This window comes from Phacochoerus africanus, chromosome 7 (genome assembly GCF_016906955.1).
Source record: "Phacochoerus africanus isolate WHEZ1 chromosome 7, ROS_Pafr_v1, whole genome shotgun sequence".
Classification (NCBI taxonomy): Eukaryota; Metazoa; Chordata; class Mammalia; order Artiodactyla; family Suidae; genus Phacochoerus; species Phacochoerus africanus.
In genome coordinates, this window is record NC_062550.1 from 5,810,971 (window position 1) to 5,836,243 (window position 25,273).

At 46.8% G+C, this 25,273-nt stretch overlaps 1 protein-coding gene across 3 annotated transcripts in view; it reads left to right on the top strand.

Moving 5' to 3' along the window:
• Positions 1-340: 340 nt before the first annotated feature.
• The window catches only part of PACSIN2 (protein kinase C and casein kinase substrate in neurons 2), a 132,038-nt gene continuing 107,105 nt past the window's right edge, over positions 341-25,273 (top strand). For 2 of the 3 annotated variants that reach the window (XM_047786063.1, XM_047786064.1), the window contains exon 1: positions 343-480. The gene's annotated coding sequence lies outside the window, so the exon portion shown is untranslated. Of the gene's footprint in view, positions 481-25,273 lie in introns of all 3 variants that reach the window. The other variant, XM_047786067.1, reaches the window with a different exon arrangement.

The window sequence follows — 25,273 nt, forward strand, 5'->3', positions numbered from 1 at the left end:
GCCCCCACCCTTGGGTGCCCGCAAAAACCGAAACACTCTGCCTCCGGGGAGTAAGCCTGGCGAATCACAGCTTTGGAGGGACTCCAGGAAAGTGACCCCGGCCGCCCTCTCCTCAGTTAAGTAGGCGCTCCCTATTTGATTGACAGGGGAAGTCGCCAATGACGCCCAGGGGAGGCCCCTTTGGCGCGCTAGGGGGCGTGCCACCTCCGAACTACTCTGGCCCAATCAGGGGCGCCTACAGGGCCGTGGGGCGGGGCCCTGCGCCCTGCAGCCAATGGGGCGAGCAGAGCGGGTGCGGCGGGGGCGGGGCGCCCTGGGCTGGCGGCAGAAGCGGCAGCGGCTGGGTAGGGTAGGGCAGGGCTGGGTAACGCGGCCAGAGCGAGGGCGGGAGCCGGGCCGGAGCCGGAGTCGGAGCCGGGGCAGTCACCGTCGCGGCTGGAGCGGAGTGAGCGGCGTGTTGAGAGGCGAGCGGCGGCCGAGGTGAGGGTCCCACCGCGACGGTTGGGGCGCCGCGGACGGACGCGGGGCGCTGGTCGGCGGCCGGGCCCGTGCCCTGTCAGGCCGCCGCGGCGCGGCCGCGCTCCGCGCCCGAGGGCAGCCTCAGGGGCCGCGCCGGCGGCGCGCGAACTTCCTGTCGCTGTGGGAGGGGGTGTGTTCAGGGGCCACTGCGCGCGGCAGGGGACGTCGGGGGGGCCGAGGGAGGGCGCCCGAGGGCACGTCGCGGGGCGTCCGGAGGGCGGGTGGGGTGGGCTTGCGGGAGGCTGGGGGCCGGGGGTGCGGGGTTGGGGCGGCGGCGCCGCGGAGGAGCGGACGAGTTCTCGAGTGAGGGCTTCTGGAGGGAGAAGTTGGGGAGCGGGGCCCGCGGGGTCAGAGGGCTGCTGCGGAAGGGCAGGTGGGAGCCCTGAGGAGAGACCTAGCGAGGGGAGGCGGGGAAGTTGAGGGGTGCCGGGGTTCCCTGGGGGAAGCGCGGGCAGGCGCGGGCGGCTGGGGGAGCCGCGTGGGAGCCGAGGGGCCGGGTAAGCGCCGGCGAGAGGAGGGCAGGGCTGGGTCCGAGGGTGGCCTGGAGGGGCGGAGGCGGCCGGAGCAGCCCGGACACATATGCGGATGCGCTCATTTGGGGCCCTTTGATGACCGTCGTCCATTTCCTTCCTTCCCACCCTCCCCTCCCTCTCCAGGCTCAATGTTGTAGGTGAGGCGGGGGGCGGGGGGTGGGGTGGGGGATGGCCAGCCCTTTTTGCGAGCGGGTCCTAGGGCTGGGGGCGCAGGCCGGAGAGGCTGGTCGCCCCTGGGAGTTTTCCCAGATTGTCGTTTGGAGCAACGTGAGCGCCCTTCCTCCTGTAGGGTTCCGAGCCTGCCGGGGCATCCGGAGAGGCCTGGAGCGGAGAGGGAGTGCTTTCTGCTGCTCAGTTTCATTGGCTCAGTTGGATTTTTAGCTCCAGGAGCTGAAAACGCTGGTTTTCTGTTTCAGACGGAGGTGGTCAGGGGGGCGAGCAGCGCTGCCTCCTGGGGATCCCACGGAGCTGCAGCCTTTGAGGATGCTGCTCTTGGGTTGGGTGCCTGAGGGAAGGTGGCCTTCAGGTGGGGCGTGTGTGTCCCTGGGTCTTGATTTCTCTCTTTTACCTCAACCGTCCTGTGTTTTTGTGGTTAAGGAGGGCTGGCTGCTCAGAGTCTCCACGACTACTCATTACACTGTTTACCAAACACTCCCTGGCTGTCCTGATGAAAATCAGGAGACTAGCCCAGAGAATTTAAACCTAGGTTGCAAGCGGTGAGCTCACAAAAATTCCTTCCTTTCTCTGCAGTTGCTTCCTCTCCAGTTATCCCACTGTGCTGAAGTTCAGTTTTAACTCTCCCAGGATTGTCAGGTTGGAGCCAGGGCAAGGGAACCAACCCTTCTTCCCCTTCTTCCCTGAAGGTTATTACTATTATTTTTTAAATTTTTTGGCTGCACCTGCGGCAAATGGAGGTTCCCAGGCTGGGGGCTGAATCGGAGCTGCAGCTGCCAGCCTACACCACAGCCACAGCAATGCTGGATCCTTAACTCACTGAGCTAGGCCAGGAATCGAACCCACATCCTCATGGATACTAGTCAGGTTCATTACTGCTGATCCACAACAGAAACTCTCATTCTGTGAAAGGTCTTATTCTACTTGATTCCCAGTCCGGCCTGGAGCCTCTCCATAGAGGCATTGAATGGGAGCCAGTGCAAGTGGGGTTTCTCTTGATTCACATGGGAAACAATAATCTGTGTGCATTTAAACTTAATTCTAGGAGTTCCCGTTGTGGCGCAGTGGTTAATGAATCCGACTAGGAACCATGATGTTGCGGGTTCGGTCCCTGCCCTTGCTCAGTGGGTTAAGGATCCGGCGTTGCCGTGAGCTGTGGTGTAGGTTGCAGACGCGGCTGGGATCCTGCGTTGCTGTGGCTCTGGTGTAGGCCAGTGGCTACAGCTCCGATTGGACCCTTAGCCTGGGAACCTCCATATGCCGTGGGAGCAGTCCAAGAAATAGCAAAAAGACAAAAATAAATAAATAAATAAATAAAAAATATAAACTTAATTCTAGAGTTTCAGTCTCCTTAATGAGGTTCTGTTAGTTGAGATATGAGCCCACTGCATCAAAAACTTTTCTGTCGTGTGTTTTCCTTCTGACAGTTGTCTTGAAGCTTTAAAGAAACTGGCCGTTAAACTGGTGATATTTAGTACTTTGGAAAGTAATGTAGCACAGGAGTAGATGAGTGACTAGGTCTGCACTCTTAATCCACTTTTTTTGGAGAAGAGTAAAAACTCATTTAGATGGAAATGTCATTCTCAGCTCATGCTTTTGGGGAACTGGAACTTTATTACTTTTAGTTTCAAATTATAAGATGTAGGTCATAATATTTAAACAGTCTAAAAGTATGCATTTGTAAAAAATAGTATCTGGGGTTTGAACACAGCTTGCTGCTGTTGGCTTTCCCCAGTCCTGGATGCCCTGTCTAGATTTTTGATGGCCAGGCAGTTTCTGGGATGGGAGCTGAAGGACATTTGTCCTTAATTTTCTCATTTCTTTATTCACTTGGAAGTCTGTGCAGACCAAGTTAAGGACATGATGCTCAGATTTCCCTTCTGGTCTGGTCATCAGTTGATTATAGGATATTATGGAATATCAAAAAGATGACACAGATGTCTTAGTAATAGTAACAGCGCCTTGTCTCTAGAGATCACAATAGCATTTAGCAAGCGCTCTCCCCTTCACCTAAACCTCGCATCTGGCTTGGCCTGCCTTATCTGCCATCACATTGTACCCGTGGCTTTGTGGAGGCCACCCTGTAGATTATTTGGGTAATGACCACATTCACGTGAGCGATAGTGCTGGCTCAGTTTTTTTCCAATTAGGTTGTTTGGAAGTGCAGCTGCATGCCTGAAGGCAGCACAGCCATGCCTTAGTTACGAAGTCAGTTTGCATTCCACAGGTGGAGACCTTTCTTTATGGACCTGGAATGATTCTTCACATACCTGAAAGCATGTCAGTGCCTGAAACCTGTTTCCTGATAGGCCTAGTGGTGGTCCCTGGGATGGCTGTGTAGGAATTCCTTCAGATTTTTAGTTTTCAGATGATTGTGCTATACTGACTGGAGACAATCTTAAAAAGAAGAGTTTTCAAAGTATTTTGTACAATGCAACATTCTTGGCGTATGTATATTTCCAAAGGTAACTATTTGGGGGACAGTGGCCATCTAAGAGCACAAGTTTTGATACTTTGATTAAAAACACAAATGACAAAAACTCCTTAATTAAATTATGTTAACTTGTATTTATTCCCATGATTGTATGTTTATCTGTTTGCTTAATAAAACAGAGCACCATGTAGTTTAGTTTTCTTATTTCCTAGAATAAAATCTTTATTTTCAACATTAAAACACCATGTGGGTATTTCTTGACATTAGGCACTGAAAGAATAAGATATGAGAATATAGAAATGAATAGAACGCTGTCTAAGTGATCAAAGACCTCAGCAAGAAGGCTTTAAGAGAGAAAAATAAGGATGGAAAATTTTCTATAACTTTAGAAGGCACATGTGCAGTGGTTTGTATTAACATACTCCATGGCTATATGAGATTTATGTGACTTTTTTCCTACTTGGAGTGGGAGGAGCATGGATGGAGACTAGGAGCCCCGGCTCTGTCCAGCCCTTTCCTCAGCCACATAACTTAAGGTCTCAGTTTTCATGTTTGTAAAAGTAGGGCCTTAGAGGTCCTTAACCTTGTGAGAATCTGATAGCAATTAGAGCTGTCTTCCCAGAAAGCGCACTTGGGGACAGCATCAGAGGCCTGGACCCCAGAGTAGTAACGCCCGGCTCATCCCATCTCTTAGCTCCCTCTGGCCTCTCTTAGTCTGTAATCCTATTTTCTTGGTCGTCTTTGAGCTAATAATAATAATGATGACTATACTTATAGAAGACACATCCCAAAGCATTTTCACCTATCCTTTTTGGTCCTCAAAAACATTTCTGAGTGGTGTGAGTGGTGATGGATGGAGAAAGGGGTACCAGGCCTGCCACCATTTTAGGAGGGTTACACAGCCAGCAAGCCTGTCCTGGGATCAGCATCAGGGCTCCTGGTCGCCAGCTTGGGGTTTTTCCATTAGGTTTTGCTTCCTTGGTGGTTGTCATTATGAGTTATGTTTGGCAGTGTAAATATCCCAGAATGTGTCACTTGCAGAGGAAATATTTGTTCATCTACTGAAAGGACTGTTTTTTGTCTGAATTTGGATCACTGAACACCTTTCTGCCTGTCAAAAGGTTACTTATTTTGTTTTTGTTATTTCTTTATGCCATACTTTTCATAGGGAAACGTTTGTGGGGCATGGGTGTTTTGAGCAGACTTATTGAATGTTTATCGATTAACCAGTACATTGAGATGATTGCTTTTCAGTTGCTTGGCGCTTGAGAAACTTGTGAAATAAATGCTAAGTGAAATTCCAAATGTTTGACTTGTTCTATCAAATATGTCCTCACAGACGAGACTTTCCCTGCAGCCTAAGGGGCCCCTCCCTGGGCCCAGAGCCACCGGGTGGGTTTGAGAGTTGGGTGTGGTTTGTGCCAATGGCCATGACTGTCTAACAGTGGCTTCTTGTGGCCTTCTGGCCAGATTCTGAATATTTGGGGGACTTCCCCCCCAGTTTATTCACAGAGTATAGAGTATTAGTTATATGACAGGCTTGTATATGCAAGAGTACCAAACTGTAAGGCCTCGCAGATTTTACATGCTTTGTTACTGATGGAAAGAGTCGTTGTAATAAAGATGTTTTGAATAATTGGACGTGGAGGTAATGAAATGGTATACAGTAGGTGTCACTCAGAGGTGGTATATGTTGTGTCTGATCCTGGTAAGGAGACTGGCCTACATCATTCACTCTCCAGGCGTGGGAAAGGGTATTTGCTCATTGCACGATGCCTTTCTTGAGAACACTGGAGAGGAGGAGGCTGACATGCACAGCCTCACTGACACTGAACACAAACCCTGATGTCATGTGTCAGCTTCCCTAGGCAAATTGCTCACCAGAGAGAGGACTTGGTAGAGGCTAAAGGCAGGCAGTGAATGCTGAACATTAAGCAGTAGGAAATCATCAAAATGTAGAAGTCTGGTCAGGTGATGAGGCTGTCAGAGGTCAAGGCCCAGGTTGAAGTGTAAACTCCAGGCCTCGGCCACCATGCAGGAGTGGCATCCAGGTAACTATATAACCTGCCACAACGCCTCCTTCATTATCTCTGCTAGTATTTATGGGCCCTTCTCTGACCAGGAAACTTGCATCGCTAGGCTCTTTTATTCCAGTGGCCTGTTGTCTGTGATTTAAATATTGATAGAGTGGCAGAGCTGTCAGTAGTCAGCTGGGGAACTCCATTAGGCTGCTGTGTTGAAGTACTTGCTTTTTATTTAAGTTTCACTCCCAGGGCTGAGTGTTTGGAGGGAGTGTATGTAGGTGAGCAGAAGTGGGCAAGGGGGGTCAAAGGGAGCCTTCCTGGCCACTGTGTGCGCAGCGCCCCTGACACTTGGCTCTACTCACAGTTCTGGGATCCCAAGATTATGGTGACTCTTAGTCAGGAGGTGGGTTCTTAGAAGCATTCCCATCTTTGTGACAGTAGCAGATAGGAGTGTGTGCGAAGTTAGGGGCAGACAGGAGGGCGGGTCTGACTGCCCTCAGGACACTGCAGAGAGCTGACCTTCAGGGATGTGACTTTAGAGTGATTTGTCACTTTCCAGGTGCTCTCCAGGTGGAGATGACTGGAAGGGGCGTCTCAGGCAGAGGCGCGGAGTTGTAAGGAATGTGGGGCTGTGAGAGGGGCCTCACGGTGGAGGGCTGGATGACTGGGTGGGCAGGCTTCAGGTTGTCAGGTTTGGACCTCCTCTTGGAGGATGAAGTTCAACGGGGAGTCATTTCTGGGTGGAAGCTCTGCACAGAAGTGAGAGGTCAGGGATGCAGAGGGAGGAGGGACACTTCAGGTGGCTCATTTCGGCGAAGGTTACCTCTGTCGCTGGAGACTCAAGGATAACTGGGGACATCCTTAGGAAGCAGTGCTAAATGCTAATGAGAGGGGCTTCCAGAATGGGCCTGGCATCAGTCTTAGTTTCTTTGCCTGTGTTTATATTTTTACTTGATAATACAGCAGCTGCCTGGGTTCTGCTTCTCTTTCCATATGGCTTGTGCTCACAAATCCAGGCAGTTAGAGTTTGTCATTTTCACTGCCAGTTCCTGCAGAAAAAAGGAAATAGTGAAGTAAGGTGTAGGAGGTTACATGGTTTGGGAGCCATGCAGCCCTGTGTTTGAGTTCCAGCTCTACTACTAGGTAACCGTGCTCTTCCTTGGACAAACGCTTCAACATTTCCAAAACCAGGACACTGACAGCCCCCTTCTCATATGTCTGAGTGAGGGAAGTGTGAGGGAATGGACCACAGATGCAGAGAGCTCAGCACTTGTGCCTGGTCCATGGTGTTGGCTCATAACTTCAGCATCACAGTGCAGTGTCTTCTGAAGAGAATTTGCTAAGTGAAATATACCTTTAAAGGATTCAAACTGATGTTATATTATCCAATTCTATTCAAAATCCTTCTAAGTCGTGTTATTCTTTTCTGAGCCTATGCGTATTCAGTATACTTGGATCTTTTCCTTGGTGACTCAGGGTCACAGAGATGCTGTTGGGGTTGTTGACGTGAATGAGGCTTCTGACCTTGCATGGAATACCCTCTCATCCTGCCACTTACAAGCCCTGTCTTGTCTCTCCACCGCTTATTCTCTCTGGGTTTTGAGGGCAGTCCTGCCACACGGAGGGCTTGCTCCTGTCTGGGTTGGCAATTCTGTGCGTGAGTTGAATATTACGTAGGTTATAGAAGGCCTGACCCTGGGGTGAATGGATATTGTGACTAGACTTAGTGACTCAGAATTGGAAGGAACCATGTGTGATGGTGACAGTGGCTTGTACTCAGGTAAGGAAAAATATGAAGACTTGAAAAAGCAAATTATAAAGTGATACATACACTCATCACATGTGTAAAATATTAAAATAATACACAGTGACTATGGTAGTTAAGGCTGCAGAATTATGGAAAGTTTCTCCTTCGTTTCCAAATTGTTCCATTACCCTTTTACTTGTATTTAATTTTAATTAATTAATTAATTAATTGGCCATCCCCATGGCAAGGGAAAGTTTCCAGGCCAGGAACCGAACCCCCACCACAGCAGTGACAATACTGAATCCTTAACCTGCTGCACTACCAAGGAAATCCACCTTTTGCTTTTAGAATTAATATTTAAGTAATAACTGTGATGAAAATAAACATATATAAAAACAGCTTCGTTTTTAAGCATTTTCATTTTATGGGGACTTTTCCCATAGTCCTCATTTTTTTTTTTTTTTTGTCTTTTTGCCATTTCTTGGGCCGCTCCTGTGGCATACGGAGGTTCCCAGGCTAGGGGTCGAATCGGAGCTGTAGCCACCGGCCTATGCCAGAGCTACAGCAACACGGGATCCGAGCCGCGTCTGCAACCTACACCACAGCTCACGGCAACGCCGGATCGTTAACTCACTGAGCAAGTGCAGGGACCGAACCCGCGACCTCATGGTTCCTAGTCGGATTCGTTAACCACTGCGCCACGATGGGAACTCCCCATAGTCCTCATTTTGTTTGCAGAACAGTCTTGTTGGTTTGCTCCCTTCTTTCACTGTTCAGAGGAGGATAAGAGGGAGGACTGGAGGGTTGGTGGTTTTGCCTGAGGCTGGCCAGCCAGGACCCCATGTGGGCCTCAGCCCAAGTCCCAGGCTCCCAGAGAGCACAGTTAGGGGGTCTCCGCTGGGGCCTGCAGGGTGGTCTTTATCATGCAGAATAAACTGTGTCTAGTGCTTTGAAGTTTCCTTCGCATAAATGAAATTTTATTATTGTAAAGTGATACTGAAACCATAGTTTGTGAACGTTTTCATATTTTAAACTACATTTATGTTCCATCGTATCCAGTTATGTTGTCGCCAACTGAGTGTGCCAAGTCTGTGAGTTGTGGTCGTCAGAGGAACCACAGAGCAGGCTCCGTACCTCACGTGGACCTCCAGGCCTGCTATTAGTGGGTTTGGTAGCTGGCTGACTGCTGTAGGATGGAGCTGGCCTACCTGGGCCCTGTTTAGCTTGGACATGCTGATGTTTTAATTGAGGAGGCCATTGTGCCCTCTGTGCCAGTGAAGATGTCGTCAGCTAAGGAGCCTGGGAAGCCAGTGAGGAAGCCTGCTGAGGGGAGGGTGGATCAGGGTGGGGTCGCCGTCTGGGACAGCCAGGCCTCTGGATGTTGGGGTTTCTGAGGGACCATACAAAAAGCTCTACACTCCTGCTTATTAATTCTTGCAACAAGATAGAGTTAACTCCAGTGGCACAGTGGAAACGAATCCGACTAGGAAACGTGAGGTTGTGGGTTCGATCCCTGGGCTTGCCCAGTGGGTTAAGGATCCGGCAGTGAGCTGAGGTGTAGGTCGCAGATGTGGCTCTGATCTGGTGTTGCTGTGGTTCTGGTGTAGGCTGACAGCAACAGCTCTGATTAGACCTCTAGGCTGGGAACCTCCATATACCGAAGGTGTGGCCCTAAAAGGACAAAAGACAAAAAAAAAAGTAGAGTTAACTCCATTTTACCCATGAGTAAACCAAGCTCTGAGAGATGAAATGACCTTCACAGGGTCACTGGCAGAGCAGACCCTCAGCCTGCCTCTGAAGCTATGCTCACTTCACTTATTTTGCTGTATTGAATAAGTGGATTCTGAGTCATTTGCCCTCAAATATGAAGAAAAATTTTAAGTTAATCTTCCTTCCCCACCTCCCAGAAACCTAGAAAAGAGGCAAGTTATGTGGTCTTTTTAAGACAGGGTCCATGCCTACAAGTAACTTAAGATAATCTAAAAGTTTGCAATAATTTATGCATTGGGAAAGATAAGGGCACGAAAGGAAAAGGCTTCTAAACAGCTCTGCTGTGACTCCAGAGCTCCTGGCTTAAGTGGTGGGAGTGCTCTTGCCTAGCCTTTCACTAGCTACATTTTTTTTTGCTTTTTAGGGCCACACCCATGGCACATGGAAGTTCCCAGGGTAGGGGTCAAATTGGAGCTGCAGCTGCCGGCCCACACCACAGCCACAGCAACTCAGGATCGTAGCTTTGTTGGAGACCTGCACCACAGCTTGTGGCAATGCTGGATCCTTAACCCATGGAGTGAGGCCAGGGATCAAATCCAAGTCCACATGGATACTAGTTGGATTCGTTTTGCTGCGCCACAGCGGGAACTCCTAGCTATATTCGAAAAGCTGTCGTGTTATCGAAAAAGCACTTACTTAGGGGAGAAGAAATGATATTTCTGTAAAGCATTCATTTTGCACTATGTAAAATTGTGAAAGGGCTTCATGTTTTGTTGACGTTATGACATCAAATGAAGATCATTTGTGCAAATAAATTAGAGCAGATGTTTGTTTTTATGCTTGTAAATATTTGTCATTTTGTGTCAAAAGGCTTTTTTTTTTTTGCTTTCTTGTCTTATAGGTCTTTTAAAAATTGAAGATACAACATAGAAAATAGAGTTTTTTGAATAAAAAACTCTTTGTGTTTTACCCTCTACATGTATAGAGTTTTTAATGTTATCTTAGAAGCAGTAGCTGCCACCTACTTACTGAGTGCTTTATTCTAAGCTTCAGAAAAGAGAACGGCCTTGCCTCTATCTGTCCTCACAGCAACACTAAGGCTCTGAGGTTACTAGTTTGAACATGAGGGTACTGCAGGGAGTGAGATCATGTGCTTAGCTTAGTCCACGGTCATCAAGATTGTAAATAGGGGAGAGAATCTGAAGCCTGCACTGGCTGCATGGGCCTGTCTCCTTTTCATCAATCTACACTCTTACAATTGTATTATTAAGATTCTCTGAAATATTGTATCAAAAATTTCCCATGTTTTTATCATTGTCTTTAAAAAGTTTTTTTTAGGAGTTCCCTTGGTGGCGCAGTGGTTAACAAATTCGACTAGGAACCATGAGGTTGCGAGTTCCATCCCTGACCTCGCTCAGTGGGTTAAAGATCCAGCGTTGCTGTGAGCTGTGGTGCAGGCCGCAGACACGGGTCGGATCTGGCGGATCTGGCGTTGCTGTGGCTGTGGCATAGGCTGGTGGCTACAGCTCTGATTCGACCCTTAGCCTGGGAACCTCCATGCCGTGTGAGTGGCCCTTAGAAAAGACAAAAAAAAGTGTTTTTTTTTGTCTTTTGTCTTTTTTGTTGTTGTTGTTGTTGTTGTTGTTGCTAAAAAAGTTTTTTTTTAGGAGTTCCCATTGTGGTACAGAGGAAACGAATCTGACTGGTATCCATGAGGATGCAGGTTTGATCCCTGGCCTCATTCAGTGGGTTGGGGATCCAGTGTTGCCATGAGTTATATAGGTTGCAGACTGGGCTCGGATCCCGAGTTGCTGTGGCTGTGGTGTAGGCCAGCAGCTCCAGCTCTGATTTGACCCCTAGGCTGGGAACTTCCATATGCCGTGGGTGAGGCCCTAAAAATCCCCCCCCCCAAAAACAGATTTTTAGTGGTTGTACAGTATTGTTAATGTAATGAGATTAAAATATTCCCTTGATGATGGACATTTTAGGTTATTTCCACTTTTTTTTTTGGCTATTATAGATGAATTCACAGTTTACAATTTCATATGTTAATTAGTTCCTGGGTATAAAATTCCCAGAAATAGAAATCTTGGATTAAAAGACAATGCATATCTTAGAGTGTTTTGAAAGCCTCCTCTATTGCTTCTGGGTTTATCTTTCTGATTTTTATGGATGAAAAAAATTGAGGTTTTTTTTTTTTTTTTTCCTTCTCTCTTTAAAATGAAATAAAATGCTTTGGCCTTTAGAGCTTCCAAGTATCTGTGAGATAAACTTTTTTGTAAGTTTTTCTTAAATGAGTCACAGTTCCTTCTAGGTTTCTGGATATCATTTTACTTGAGAACGACATGGTTTACTTTCATAAGCAAGAAACAGTCTTTGAAAAAGTTCTTAGTACTTTCTTTGTGGATCACCTGAACTAATGCTGTACATTCCCAAGGCTGTGAGTGTTTGTGGTTGCATTCCTTTATCAATTCAGCTGTCGTGATTCTCTAAACCAGTCTCTCTCAGAACTTGTTTTCTTTTCCTCAGTTGAAATATGCATATTGGGAGAGACCATGCAAGGTTGTTTTTGCTGGTGTCATTCACAAATCAGGACAGCCTGGGGGATGGATCTTGTGATCCTTTGGATTTTGCCTGTGTAGCTTCTAGATGCTGCTGTCACGGACATTCCTAGTTTTTTAGCTGGAAGCAAACAGAGAAGTATTGGGAAGTTTATACTGTTGGTGCTTATGCTTTTTTAAAAAATTTTTTTGAGGGGGGCTTGTTTGTTTTTCTGTTTGGAAATCATTGTATTCTTTACCTGGTTCCTTCACCATGGGCTGGCTTTTTCAACTTCTCCTGTCCCTTAGGTATACACCTGTGTGTGGACTGAGTGGAGTCCTGTTTTTCTGGTGGCTCATTTTATAGGGTCTGCAAAGGAAAAGGTGCTTAGCAGGAACGAAGAGGGCCCCAGGTGGTGAGCAGTGGCCAGACCTCAGCTCTCACCCTCAAGTCCCTTCCCTTGGATTCCTGCTGTGCCTCCATCTCACTCTTCCACCCCCAGGAGGCTGCTTCCTCTTTTGTTTTCTGGCCCCATCTTGGGCAGAAACTCCTCTTTTTTTGGTTCCTCTTACCCTAGCTAAGGTCTGATGTTCACACCAAAACGAAAGACATTTTTACATACCAAGGTAGAAATAAGAAGAAATAATCACAAACAACCCAGAAGCACAACAAGAGTTTTGTTTCTCAGGCACAGGTGGGTTTTCCATGCCAGCACTCTAGGGCTAGTCTAACTGCATTGGCTCAGCTAGGTGCTGCCTAGCTTCCTGCTTCCCTTCCCCACCCCTGTTTATTCTGTCAATAAACCCAAATTTTAGAGTAGTGCTTTGCTCTTGCTTGGCAGTCTATGTTTTTATCACAGGTATGGAAATTGTACTTTGCCCTGGTTTCCACAGATGCCTAAACATGGCTAAGGTGGCTGTTGCCTAGGCAACTGGCTGAGCTGTTGGTTGTGTGTGTGGTGAAGGCTCTGGTAGAGGCTGGATGGAAACCCCAAGTCATCTTTAGGGCTTTTCAACCAAGTTAGATGGTCGCTGCCAAGCCCTACTGGCACACGCTCTTATCTTCCCTTTGTCCTGTCCATGTTTTGCCTTTTATTTCCTGAGAAACCTCTGCCCCACTGCCCCAAGGTGTGGCATGGAATGGATGGGGCTACTTTGTTTCAGGACATACACTTTTGAACCATGAGGCACAATTCCTTAGCAGCCCTTGACCCCTGCTTTATTCTGGGTTGGACAGGTGCATGTTGTCCCATCAAGTTCCTCTAGCTTAGAACTGGGGCCAGTTGATGGCGCCTAGAGGTGGGCCTTGCCTGAGGGTCCCACAGAAAAAGGGCCTTGCAGTGGGGCCAGAAAATAGTCTTGGCCATGCAGAAGTCATGGGAAAAAATAATTTGTTTGGATTATTGGAATCTTGCAATATACCTCCTTTTATGAAAACTGAGTAAAGTGGTTGGTATAGTAAGTTCCAGACTTTTGTTATTCTCTCTTTTGGATTTCTTTCTTTCTTGCAGGTGTGGGCTTGAAGTTGCTTGATTGCAGGTGGGCTAGGCTGTCTCATCGCTCCCTTTTATTTATTTATTTATTTACATATGTATGTATGTATGTATGTATTTTTGGCTATGGTGCACAGTGGCTTGATGTGGGATCTCAGTTCCCAGGCCAAGGATTGAACCTGGGCTGCAGTGGTGAACACACTGAATCCTAATCTCTAGATCACAGGACGCTCCCCCACTGCCTCCATTTATTTTATTTTGTTTTGCTTTGTTTTTGGCTGCACTCATGGCATGTGGAAGTTCCCAGGCCAGGGGAATCTAACCTGCATCCCAGTGCTCCAGAGATGCTGCTGCTGATCACGTTGTATCACAGCATGAACTCCAGAATTGCTACTTAGTACTTGTGCTTCTTTTTTGTCTACAACTTCCACTAGGAACTTGCAGCTCATAAAATTTAGAAATAGTTGAGGGAGTTCCCGTCGTGGCTCAGTGGTAAAGAGTCTGACTGGTATCCATGAGGATGCAGGTTTGATCCCTGGCCTCATTCAGTGGTTTAAGGATCTGGTGTTGCCCTGAGCTGTGGTGTAGGTCACAGATGCAGCTTGGATCCCAAGTTGCTGTGGCTGTGGCGTAGGCTGGCAGTTGCAGCTCTGACTCAGCCTCTAGCCTGGGAACTTCTATATGCTGGAGGTGTGGCCCTAAAAAGCAAAAAAGAAAAAAGAAATAATTGAAAATCCAGAATAGACTTGTGGCTGCCCAAGGCGGGAGAGGGAGTGGGAGGGAGTGGGAGGGATCGGGAGCATGGGGTTATCAGATGCAAACTATTGCTCTTGGAATGGATTTACAATGAGATCCTGCTGTGTAGCATTGAGAACTATGTCTAGATACTTATATCACAACAGATCAAAGGGAGAAAAAAAAATGTGTACATGTAAGTGTAACTTGGTCCCCATGCTGTACAGCAGAAAAAAAAAAAAAATCTGTGTTCTTTTTATTAATAGGTAAAGAGGTAGGGGGAAAAAACACAAGCCTTTAAATCCCTGCCTTACAGAAACTTAATGTTAGCGGTATGATTGGAAGAGGTGGAGGCCTACTCTCAAGAGGTGAACTCATAGAGAACCCAGAAATAAACCCAGATACCTGTTGTCAATTAATCTTCAACAAAGAAGGCAAGATTATAAAATGGGAAAAAGACAGTCTCTTTAGTAAGTGGTGCTGGGAAAATCGGACAGCTGCAGGTAAATCAATGAAACTAGAACACATCCTCATACCATGCACAGCTTTATTATTTATTTATTTATTTATTTGTCTTTTTGCCTTTTCTAGGGCCACTATCGAGGCATATGGAGGTTCCCAGGCTAGGGGTCTAATCGGAGCTGTAGCCGCCGGCCTACTCCAGAGCCACAGCAACGCAGGATCCGAGCCACGTCTGTGACCTCCACCACAGCTCACGGCAACGCCGGATCCTTAACCCGCTGAGCAAGGCCGGGGATCGAACCCGCAACCTCATGGTTCCTAGTCGGATTCATTAACCACTGAGCCACAACAGGAACTCCACAATGCCTTAAAGCTTTAAATGTAAGACAAGACACCATAAAACCCCTAGAAGAGAACATAGGCAAAACATTCTCTGACATCAACCATACAAATGTTTTCTTAGGTCAGTCTCCCAAAGCAATAGAAATAAAAACAAAAATAGACCAATGACACCTAATCAAACTTAAAGCTTTTGCGCAGCAAAGGAAACCATAAAAAAACAAACAAAAATACACAAAGACAACCTATGGAATGAGAGGAAATAGTTTCAAATGATGCAACCGACAAGGGCTTAATCTCCAAAGTACGCACAGCTCAACAGCAAAAAAACAACCCAATTGAAAAATGGGCAGAAGACCTGAATAGACTTTTCTCCAAAGAAGACATACAGATGCGCAACAGGCACATGAGAAAATGCTCAACATCACTAATAATTAGTAGAGAAATGCAAATCAAAACTTCAATGAGGTACCACCTCACACTAGTCAGAATGGCCATCATTAGTAAGTCTACAAATAACAAATGCTGGAGGGGGGTAGAGAAAAGAGAATCCACCAACACTGTTGGTGGGAATGTAAATTGTTACAATGGAAAACAGTATGGAGGTACCTCAGAAAAGTAGATATAGAACTACCATATGATCCAGCAATCCCACGCCTGGGCATATATCTGGACAAAACTTTGATTCAGAAAGATACATGCACCCCTGTGTTCATTGCAGTACTATTCACAATAGCCAAGACCACCTAAATGTCTATTGACAGATGAATGGATTAAGAAGATATGGTACAAATACACAATAGAATACTACTCAGCCATAAAAAAGAACAAAATAATGCCATTTGCAGCAATGTGTATGGAACTAGAGACTTTAATACTAAGTGAGGTACGTCAGAAAGAGAAAGAAAAATACTATATGATATCACTTATATTCAGAATCTAATATATGGCACAGATGAACCTTTCTATAGAAAAAAACAAACTCATGGACATGGAGAACAACAGACTTGTGGTTGCTGAGGGGGAGGGCGTGGGATGGACTGGGAGTTTGGGGTTAGTAAATGCAATCTGTTGCATTTGGAGTGAATAAGCATGAGATCCTGCTGTGTAGCACAGGAAACTAACGACATCTAATCATTTGTGATGCAACATGATGGAGGATAATGTGAGAAAAAGAATATGTAAATATATAAATATATATATTATATGTATATAAAATTGGGTCACTTCGCTGTACAGCAGAAATTGACAGAACATTGTAAATCAACTATAATTAAAACATTTAAAAAAGAGGTGAACTCTGTCAGCTCTCCCAGAACTCCTAGGAGATGGATAAGAGGAAGGGGCTTTCTCTCCCTGGGGTGGAGGTGGCAAATTGCCAGTACCCGTAGAGGCTGCAAAGCCCTGCTCCCCAGTCCCTTTACAGGCTCCTGCTGTTGATGAAGGGCTGGCTTTTGGGGCTGTGACCTGGTCCCAGGTAGCTTTCCCTTGTAGAAGGTCCTCTTGGAGCAGCGGGTCAGGCCATGGTCCAACCTGGTGTTCTGTGCTGTGAGTGTCTGTGGTGAGTTTATTATGCAAGGAGCTCTGCCGGCAGATTGCCTGGGCTTGAATTCCAGTTCTGCAGTTTATTGTGGGTCCTTGGGCAAGTTACTGCATCTCCCTGTGCCTCAGTTACCTCACCTTTAAAATGGGGATAATGATAGAATTGTTGTGAGGACTGGGTAAATGAATAGGTGTCCTGTACTTGATTGGGACATTGCTGTACTTTGCTGCATTTAGTGCTGCCTTTGTGTGCCTCTCAGCCTCCCAGCTGTCCTGCTGTATGACTCTTTGATTCCCACTTTACAGTTGAGGAAACAGGCTCAACTTATTAACTCCTCAGACCCAGATCTGCCTGGTGGTTCTCTCTTTAGTCCATTGGTGGTTCCCCACAGGGACCCTGGTCTTCCAGGACATTAAGGGGTGATTACAAAAGGACTGCTCACTTAGGGCTGTACCTGCCATGCATATTTTATAGGTGGATTTTTTTTTATTGCCCCAGGACACAAAGACATGCAGACACAAAATATTTATATGTTACTATATCAAAATGATGCTGTGATTATGATTAATAAAATACTAATTCATTTTTATTTATTTATTTATTTATTTTTGTCTTTCTGCCTTTTCTAGGGCCGTTCCTGTGGCATATGGAGAGTCCCAGGCTAGGGGTCTAATCAGAGCTGTAGCCACCGGCCTACACCAGAGCCACAGCAACGCTGGATCCGAGCCACGTCTGCAATTTACACCACAGCTCACGGCAACGCCGGATCCTTAACCCACTGAGCGAGGCCAGGGATCGAACCTGCAACCTCATGGTTCTTAGTCAGATTCATTAACCACTGAGCCATGATGGGAACTACACTAATTTATTTTAAATCTTGAATTTATTTATTTATTTTTGTCTTTTTTTATTCGTTTGTTTTTTTAAGGGCCGCACTGGTGGCACATGGAAGTTTCCAAGCTGGGGTTGAATTGGAGCTGTAGCCGGTGGCCTACACCACAGCCACCACAATGCAGGATCTAAGCGGTGTCTGTCACCGACACCAGTGCCTTAACCCACTGAGCGAGGCCAGGGATTGAACCCATGTCCTCATGGATACTAGTCAGATTCCTTACTGCTGAGCCACTACAGCAACTCTTAAAGCTTGAATTTATAGTAGCCTTTTGTAATCCAGATTTCCTCAATCACTGAATACTAACAGTACTATCATTTAGTGATCTAAAGAGCTTGCTCGTCCAGGGGAGAGCTCCGTAGATGTTGATTGTTACCCATTACTTTCTTTGTTGTTCGGTGTCTCTCCTCTCTGGCGTCTGTGTGCCTCCTCAAGGATCAGGGCGTGTTGGAGAGATGGAGGCCCCAGTGTGACTGGGCTGAGTCGTAAGCTGGAAGCAAGGTTGGGAGCTCAGACAGAGTCCATACCAGCTTCAGACAGGAGGAGGGTCTAAAGGCTCCATGGGAGCAAAGAAGGTGCTTACATTTGAGGGATCGCGAAGAAATTCCACTGGGTTCCTTGATTCTCTGAGGCACTGATTCCCATTTACCTTCACTAGTCTATCTCCTAGGGTGCCTTCCTGGTGTAGAGTGATTTGTTTTGTTTTGTTTGGGCTGTGCGTGCAGCATGTGGAAATTCCTGGGCCAGGGATCAAACCCTCATCAAAGCAGTGACCTGAACTGCTGCAGTGAAAACATGGGATCCTTAACCCACTATGCCACAAGGGAACTCCTTTATTTATTTATTTGCTTTTTAGGGCAGCACCTACGGCATATGGAGGTTCTCAGGCTAGGTGTCAAATCAGAGCTACAGCTGCTGGCGTACATCACAGCCACAGCAGTGCAGGATCCGAGCCACGTTCTGTGACCTATACCACAGCTTATGGCAATGCCAGATCCTTAACTGAGCAAGGCCAGGAATTGAACCTGCAACCTCATGGTTACTAGTCAGATTCCTTTCTACTGTGCCACAACGAGAACTCCTTTTTTTTTTTTTTTTTAATTCAGCAAATTCCTGTTCCTTCCTTAACCTGGGGCTCTAGATGCAAAATACATTCCTGAATCCAAACCACAGACTTAAAAGGCTGGGGCCTGTCACTTGTTAAGCTGCTGATTGCCTGGTGGTCAGCCCCTGATAAGCCTTCTCTTTTCTAGGAAAGCTCTCCTCCTTATTAGATTTTGCTCTGTAATTTTACTGCCCTGCTCACCTAACTTTGGAGATTGGTGTTCTAAGATATGTGCTTGGAACCCAGCACTCAGTGTTTGTGTCTCAGATCTTCCTCAGAATTTTATGAAAATAGATCCCAGCCCCCAATGGACATAAACATTTTTTGCATGCAACTCCAGTGGGCTCATAAATCCCTGTTCATTTATTGAACAACTATTTGAACTTCTGTCATGTGCCAGGCACAATTCTGGGCACTGGGGCTGCAGCAGGAACAGCAGACCTTAAATTCCGGTTGGGAGTGACAGCATGGTTGGACAACTCGTGTCCTGTATGGAGGGAAGGTCAGCCTCTGTGGGCACCTTCCTGCCTGCTTGTGGCTAGGCTCGTTGCCAGCCTCCCAGGTCCCTTCCAGCTTTCACCTTCCTGAACTGGCTTTTGACGTCACCGTCATTATCATAAAGATTTTAAAAGATTTAATATTTATGGAAGCTTCTTTTGTGCCAGGAGCTCTACTTTTCCAGGCATGATTACATTTACCCTTATGACATCTTTGTCGTGCAGGTGGAAAGCTGGCCTTAGAGAGGTTAAGTGACAGGCTAGGAAGTGTGGTGCTCTTGATCAGCTTGGGGTCCTGGAGTTCAGCAAGCCAGGCCTGAGGACATCATCAGAAATGGCCACGAAAAACATCAAGTGTGACCATTTTGTCATGGACATGTCCATTCTCTGACGGGTTCCTTTCGCAGTCAGAAATTTAATTTTTACCTAACTGTCACATCAAATTGCCTTGCTCAAGGATGAGAAACGAGTGGCACATGCTTTCAGGCCTCTATGTGGTAGACATTATAGACACTTGAAGTTACCAAATACATATATTTGTTAACAAATTGCATAATTCCACCCTCAGTCCCAATTCCAGCTTCGCAAGTGGCATTTGAAGTGCACATTATTTAGTACTTGGCTGAGGAGGTTTGTATGCACTCCCTATTTTCCACACCAGACGTATGTTTTCTAGTTTTAATTTTTAAGGTACTACTCAGTGAACAGAGTAACTTCCCGAAAAATTGCTTTAAAAAAAACTTTGTATCCTCTGCAGAGGGTGGAATGAAACAGTATTTGTGATCTTGATTCAGCCCTTGCCATAACGGAATCATTATTCTGACTGGAAGATGCACGCTGCCATCCCCCTGGCATTAACAGCTGCTGTTCTTTAAATATTTATATTTAATAACTTTATATCGCTGTTTCCTTCTAAGGCTTGCTGCAACTTCATGTCAAACACAAAACGGCACCTTTGGAGTTATTCTGAACATGACTAAATGCAGGGGTGACATTTCTCTCTAGCCATCTCACGTCCTGGAGGATCAGACGGTCTCTGGGTCTGGCTCCGTGCTCATTAAATGTTGCAGTGTCCAGCCATTCTTCCTGGGCACAGTTGGGTCTGGAGAAGCCTCGAGGCTGGGAGGGGGAAGTGGTCCTTTTGTTATGTGACCAAGAAAGTCAAGTCCTGAGAGCATTAGGAGGTATTCTAAATGGAGTTTCCAGTCTAAAGGGTAAGGCAGGGTCGGAGGAGTCTAGGTTTGAAGCCCAGTAAGATGGAGATTGGGGATTGCTTGGAATGGGGTGGTTGACAAGAGAGAAACATAAGATTTCTGAGCAGGGTGGGTTGGAGAAGGCAGCTGTTGTGGCTTCTTTCCCTGGCTTCCCCTTCTAGACCATGCCTGGGGACAGAGGTCCTGGAATTCCCTGTCCCAGTAATCCCTAGCCCAATTGTGAGACTTGTTTGGGCCTCTTCCCTGGCTATGTCCCTCTGAGGGTAGACTGTGCTGTCATGCACACATACCCTTGGCAGAGAGGTGGCCATGGTGGCTGTGTGCAGGGAGTGTGTGTATATAGCTGGAGCTTGGATGTGCAGGCTGGGGTGTTCCCATAAGGGTACGGGGTGGGGGCGGGGTGGGGGTGGGGGTGGGGTCTTTGTGGTGCAGGGCACTGCTCTGGATTCATTGTGTAACAAAGTCTGTGCTTATTTATCGAATATGCTTGTCCCATGCCATCTCTGCTGCTCGTGGCACCCTGCAGAGCTTGGAGGTGTCCCTTCCTGTCTAACAGCCAAAGCTTGGGAAGTGGGTCCAACAGCAGGCCTGTTCTCTGCCCAGCTGTTCTTGGTATTAAACCAGCCACACTGGAGGAGGGCCCTTGCATTGCACCATTTTATCCAAAGTCTCCTTCTAGGGCTGGGCTGATTGAGGTATTTTGGATTTTGTTAGTATTCTGGCACAGTATCAGAAGGATTCCACTCCATATTGTGTCTTTTTTTAGAGCTCATATTTTATTTCTACTTTATCCATGACTTTGGCCTGAAAGGGTCCCAGTGAACAGCTTTAACATTGTCATATAAAACTTTTCCTTGCAGCAAAGCGCAAATACTCTGCTTTGGGGATGAATAGCTCTCTAGAAACAAGTCAATCCACTTCAGCATCAGCAAAGGCTTCAGGAACCTTTCAGGGCGCATTCTTCTTATGACCTTGTCCTCCTGGAGGGGAGGGACATGGTGTCCTAGCCATAGTGTCCCACAGTACACATGACTCTCCTGTTGCTGCTAGAGCTGGAGTGCTGCTCAAGTAACTGCCAGGTTGGAGGTGGACACCAGCATGGGGACCGCCTGAGGAGTGTGGCGCCTTCAGCATGTCCTGAACTGGAGCTGGTCTGAAACAGTGTTTTTTGTTTGTTTTTTTTTGTCTTTTTGCCTTTTTTTTCCCCTAGGGCTGCTCCCCCGGCATATGGAGGTTCCCAGGCTAGGGGTCCAATCGGAGCTGTAGCCGCCGGCCTACACCAGAGCCACAGCAACTCAGGATCCGAGCTGCATTTGCGACCTACACCACAGCTCATGGCAACACTGGATCCTTAACCCCCTGAGCAAGGCCAGGGATGGAACCTGCAACCTCATGGTTTCTAGTCAGATTCGTTAACCACTGCGCCACAACGGAAACTCCCCCTGAAACAGTGTTTTCACCAACGTGGAAAAAATAAGGACAGTGTAGATTTTATATGTTAAGGTGAGCAACTACCTTTTCTTGGGAAGGGCTTTCTTTTAGTATAAGATTGTTACCTTTGTATCTTTTATTTATTTTTTTTGTTTTTTGTTTTTTTGGTCTTTTGTCTTTTCAGGGCCTCGCTGGAGGTTCCCAGGCTAGAGGTTCAATCGGAGCTGTAGCTGCCAGCCTATAACAGAGCCAGAGCAACTCAGGATCCCAGCCACATCTGCGACCTGCACCATAGCTCACGGCAACGCCAGATCCTTAACCTATTGAGCGAGGCCAGGGATTGAACCTGCAACCTCGTGGTTCCTAGTCGGATTTGTTTCCACTGTGCCACAACAGGAACTCCTGTACTTTTTAGTTTTAAATGTCTTTTTCTTTTGGTATTGGTGACATGAGCTGGTAGTTTGAAGAGTATTCTTAGTTGACAAGATGAAGTTAATAAGCTTATGTAATTCTCCAGAATTTTAAAGAGTTTTATTGAGTATAACTAACAGTACGTTTCACATACTTAAAGTATACTGTTTAAGTTCTCACGTATGAACACACCCATTAAACCATCACCACAATCTAGATAATGAACATATCTGTCACCCCCAGAAGTTTCCCTGAGCTACTTTATAGCACCTTCCACCTGCCCACTACTCCCAGGAAGCTTTGGTCTGCTTTCTGTCCCTGTAGATTAGTTTGCATTTTCTAGAATTTTATGTAAATGGAATCATAGAGTGTATACCTTTTTTAGCCTGGCTTCTTTCATTCAGAAAAATTATTTTGGGATTCATCCATATTGTAGCATATATAATATTTCTTTTTTTCCCTCATAGGGTTTTTGGTTTTTTCTTTTTTATAGTTGATTTACAGTGTTGTGTCGATTTCTGCTGTACAGCACAGTGACCTGGTCACACATGTGTGTACATTCTTTTTCTCATACCATCTATATCCAATTTCTTGGGGTAGAACATAATGGAAGATAATGTTTCTTTCTTTCTTGGCCACACCTGCGGCACGTGGAAGTTATTGGGCTAGGGTCAAACCTGAGCCACAGCAGTGACAATGTTGGATCCTTACCTGCTAAGCCACCAGGGAACTCCAATATTTCATTAAAAAAATTTTTTTTATAGCCGCACCTGCAGCATATGGAAGTTCCTGGGCCAGGGATTGAATCTGAGCCGTAGCTGCATTAGACGAGGGAGAAACATGAAAAGGAAGACCAGGAGCTCCACTTGGAAACGTGAGAGGCAGTGATAGCTAGCAAAAGAAAACTTGCTCAATGGAAAAGGAAAAGCGATCCAAACTAAACAAAGCGATGCTTCTGTTTAGCCCCAAAGCTGGACCACGGAAGTGGCCAGCAAGTCTGGCAGACATCCCAGCTGTTTAGGAAGGAGCAGTGGCCACCCAACTGGAACATCCACAACCATAAATCAAGGGCAGCATTAATCCGGTTAAATGAAATTAAAAATAATGACCTTGGTGCCCCTCTCCCCTTTCCAGCCACACTACCACCAGACCAGCTCCATCCCATCCCATCTTGGATCTTGCACCCCAACTGCTCCTTTGCCCCACGTGGTCGTGGGGTCTTGCAGGGCCTGGCCCTGTTCTGAGACGAGAGGAAAGGAGACAGGCCCCTGCTTGTGTGATGGTAACCGTCTAGTGGAGGGATGGAAGCAACACACACTGAGGTCGTGTTTCTCCCTGTCTAATGCTTGTTTTTTCTGTATTAATTCTGGGGAAAGGGAAATCAACCTGAGGTTTCTTGACCAAGGCTATGGAGAGCAAGGGAAGTATTGATTTTGAAATTAAAGCTCAAGCTTCCTGTCTCTGCACATTTGCAGCATGTCAGTCAAGATGACCTTGATGTGGAGTTCTCGGCATGACTTATTGGAAACGAATCTGACTGGCATCCATGAGGACACAGGTTCAATCCCTGGCCTTGCTCAGTGGGTTAAGGACCCAGCATTGCCATGGGCTGTGGGGTAGGCCGAAGATGCAGCTTGAATCCTGTGTTGCTGTGGTTGTAGAATAGGCCAGCGGTTACAGCTTCAATTCAACCCCTAGCCTGGGAACTTCCATATGCTGCGGGTGTGGCTCTAAAAAGACCAAAAAGAAGAAACAAAAACAAAAAACAAAAAACGACCTTGATGTGTCCTTTGTGCTGGTGGGGTAGGGGTGAAGACAGGTGCCTAGTGACTCTACATGAACCCGTAATGGACATCAATCCTGCAGTCAGTGAGGGGAAGGCACTGGGGATGGAGGTGGGTGGAATGGCTCCAGGAGGAGATAAAGCTGTGGAATCTAGGGTGAGAAGGTGGATTTACTTAGTGATTTCTACGTGCAGGACACTTGTCAAATTTCAAGGTCTTTTTCAGACTTGACCCCTTCTTCCAGAATACGATGCAGGGTAGAGGCAAAAGTCAGAACGACCTGAGGCTGGATGACAGATGTGTGAGTGTGCGTTTGAGGTGTGGGATGGAGGTGGAGGCTGTTCTTTGTGTTCTCCTTATATTAGCGAGTGTTTCAAAACCAGGCGGGCTCTTCTGAGATGTTGGCTTGAGGGCTGGTGTGTGTGGTCAGATGGGGGTGCTGGTCAGTGAAGGGTAACCCTGCCGAGCCCTGGAACTGGGTCTAGGTGCGGAGGGAAGTGAAGCCAAGCACGCCCATCTGCCAGCTCTAGTGGGCACAGTGTGGAGCCCATCAGAAGCAGCCCGCCCATCTCTGAGGGTGAATCTCCTGTCCTGAGAGGTGTGCAGCTGGAGGAAAGGGTCTTCCTCTGGTCACATCATCCTTGCACACTTGCTGATTTCAGTTTTGATAGGAAGCATCCAGATTTCCTGACCTTTGGTTACCAAACAACAAACAAGCCAGTATATATCCATGTCTGCTGTTTAATTTAGAACAAGGAGAATTCAGTGTTGGCCCCACTTCTGATTTCCAACCTCTTCTCGGGCCTCGCTGTTTTTGGGCAAGCACTCGTGTCTCTTGGAGTCGTTGGCCACAGTGGCTTGACTTGACGTCGTTACTAAAGTGGTGGCATTGTTGATGAGCCAAGGGGAGGAGACAGGTGTCTCCCAATGGGGAGGCCCTTCCCCAGGCCAGCCAGGTCGAAGCTCTGCAACCTTTTGGCACAGGTGAGGTAGGAGAAGCTTATTTCAGTTTCCTTCTGGTTTGCTTTCCTCCTTATTCCCAGATGCCCTGTACCACCAAATAAAGGGAGTATTTCTTCCACTTGGAACCATCTTTGCATCAGGTGTGGCTGAGTAGCTGTCTTGAGTCAGGCACAAAAGCTCACAGACATCCTGCTTTTGTCCCTGGCAGTTGGGTTTTCACATCACCTCCAGGCTCAGTGTGGGCAGGCGGATGCGTGCCAGGTGGGAACAGAGTTTTATTGGGTTAGCATAGCTACATCAGAGTACCTTCAGGGAAGCCTGGGGCCTTTTCTTTTAGATTGGAAATTGAGAATTCTGGATTAGGTACTTTTATTAATTTGTCCTGGTCTTTAAGCCAATTCGATAGCTGTTCTGTTGTCACTGATGGCAGGGAAGAATGTTTTCAATGTCGTGCTAAGTGCAATGCCTTATAGCCTGGGCATAGCTCCTTCAGCTGGACTTTATATACTAGTTTATTTTCTGTGAGGCACTGTTGTCCTCAGGACTTGGCATGACATCTGGCCGTGGTCACTCAGCGTTTGTTTCATGGGACTGGGATGGGCAGCTAACTGAAGAAACTGGATAAAGTAAGAATCCTTTTTAAAATTTTTTATTTTTTTGTATTTTTGCCATTTCTTGGGCCACTCACACGGCATATGGAGGTTCCCAGGCTAGGGGTCCAAT